Raw genomic sequence first — 2,664 nt, forward strand, 5'->3', positions numbered from 1 at the left:
CTTTCTTTCTTTTCTTTCTTTCTTTCTTTCTTTCTTTCTTTCTTTCTTTCTTTCTTTCCTCTTTTTTAATGTATTTGGTTGTTGCAGGGTCTCACTAGGCAGCTTTGACTCATGGTGATCCTCCTGCTTTTAGCCTCCCCAGTGCTGGGATTACAGGATGCACCACTACTCTGGGACTCTCACTGGCTCAGCCCCCCGGGGGTGGGGCTGGTGTGCTATGTGGTGAGGAGGATCGAACTGCGGTCTCTGTGCTTGTCTAAGCTTGCCCAAGAAGGCATTTTAGTCCGCTGAGCCATCTTGCAGGCCCAAAATCCCATTTTCTTGTACCTGAAGAGCTTCCGTATTTCTACACAGCCAGTCTGCACACACAGGATGGTGAAGAGATAAATAATTCTGTGCTTGGATGACAAGAAGTTTTGAAGGCTTTAGGTGCTAAATTCTAAAATTCATTTCAAAATAGATAACAGAATACTCTTAGATTTAATACATAAATTGTAGTTAAGAATCAAGGCAGATATACTTGCATTAATCATTTATACTAAATACTTAAAAGAGTAAGTTAAACTTGCTTTTCATAATCTTTTCCAGTAAATTAAAAAAAAGAAAAACAGCTGTCCCAATTGATTGTATTATGCTCACATCCCTTTAATTCCCAAATCAGATGAGGCTACTCTAAGAAATAGACAATGTAGGATTTCTCAGTAATAAAAACAGTAAAAGTACACTCAATCAAATACATGTAGAGTACCTGGAAGGAATTTATAACTGAGTCAGGACTGAGGACAGACTAGTGTCTAAGCACCAGTGTATGCACTGCAGATAGCAGGCCCTGGATCTTGGCTCATTCCCTAACATGAGAGAGAAAAAAAAAACAGAAAGGAAGGAAGGAAGAAGGAAAGGAAGGAGGGAAGGAAGGAAAGAAGGAAGGAAGGAAGGAAGGAAGGAAGGAAGGAAGGAAGGATAAAAAGAAGGAAGGGAGGGAGGGAGGAAGGAAGGGAGGGAGACAAGGAGGAAAACTGACTGATAACAGTAAATAGACAAAAAGAATAAAGAAATAATACAATTTGGCATAACTCCCAGACCTAAAACAAAACCAGCAAATCCCAAGACACAAAATAAAACTAAATACTGATTTTGTTGAAATCATGGGATAAGAGTTCATCATAGACAATTTAATTTTATTTCTAAAAGAGACCAAAGATTAATTAGAATTTGAGTTAAGGACTTTAAAACCATTAAGAGGTCTCTTCCTTCTTGACTTGAGAAGTCATAAGAAGTTTCAACATGAAGTCAAAATCAAGAATTCTGAATAAAATTAATTAGATTTATTTTGCTATCATTCTTAGAACCAGTACACTTGATAGACTTCTAACATGTACTTTGATGTACAGCTGCTTGCCTTGAAAACATCTAATAATAGTTCTTACAAAGAGTGTCTACCCATGTGCATCAAGATTTTAAATAATTACTTGATGGATGGCAAGACTGTATCTAAGATCCTCTCCAAGCATGAGATTCCATGGTTTGAAGAATCTCTGAAATTCAAGGCTGTGAATTTTTAAATCCCATGAAATTCTTTTTGTCTCTTTACATTAAGGTAATCATTTTTTGTGAAGATTGTCATTAATTCACTAGCAAGCACTTGTAGACTCTTCATTTACCAAGTTTTCAACTACACTGAGGCATACTAGTACATAATTAACTGATCCTCAGATGAACACATGTGAAGTGTTGGCAGTGTAGGCAAAGCATGATACAGGATAATGAAACTCCCACGCTGAAGCATACCTGGGACAAGTTCTTGTTCTGTAACAGTCAAAAATGAATTTTAGGGACAATGGAGATTCATAGCAGAATCTATTTAATGGGGAAAAGAAAGCTTCTGTCCAAGAGAGGGACAGAAGGGGACCTGAGTGCATTGCCAAGGACCCTGCCTTTGCTAGGGATTTTTTGGAGAGTAAAACCATAAGGTGACATGAGTCTAAGGTGGAAAACACGGAAAATAACACATAAGGTGGGACAAAACTGTGGTCAGCCGATAAGATTGCAAGAATCATTGTTCAGATAAAATTGATAAAATCAGGATCAAATGGGGAAGTGAGTCATGTAGCAAGTGGGCATAAATACAGAACAGGGGCTTTCCTGTAGAGGGTTAGGTTAGTGATTTTTTCTAACCCTTTCAAGGTGATCGTTGCCTGTTTATAATGTCAGTCTCTGATGTGTATCCCCAGGAAGGTCTGTGGCTGCATTGGTTTAATCTTTTCTCTTGACGTCTGGCCCACAGTGAGGTGTCTGTCTGTCTCCCACAGTGCAAGTGTCTTGCTTTCCCTACTGGCTTCCTGAGCACCTCCCCTGTCTGCCTGCCTATGGTATTTCTATCTAACTCAGCTGCCTACAACAAGAGGGCGGTAGCTGCATTGCATCTGTTCCTCAACCCAAAAGTCAAGTTTCATGCAAGACATAGATTGAAGCCTTGTCATACTGTTGATCTGGATTTGATTAAGGAATCATATTTTCCTAACAGTGTGAGTTTCTCTCTATGAAATTTTACTGTTCTACATAGTTTTGCTACAAGACACTTTTAGAACACAAATAAATGTCCCAGAATAAACATTAAAGTGGTTTAATTAATAGTCTCATAGAAATGCTTGCTTGTTTGGAGGG

The sequence above is a fragment of the Octodon degus genome, unplaced genomic scaffold (assembly GCF_000260255.1).
Source record: "Octodon degus isolate 3935 unplaced genomic scaffold, OctDeg1.0 scaffold00725, whole genome shotgun sequence".
Classification (NCBI taxonomy): Eukaryota; Metazoa; Chordata; class Mammalia; order Rodentia; family Octodontidae; genus Octodon; species Octodon degus.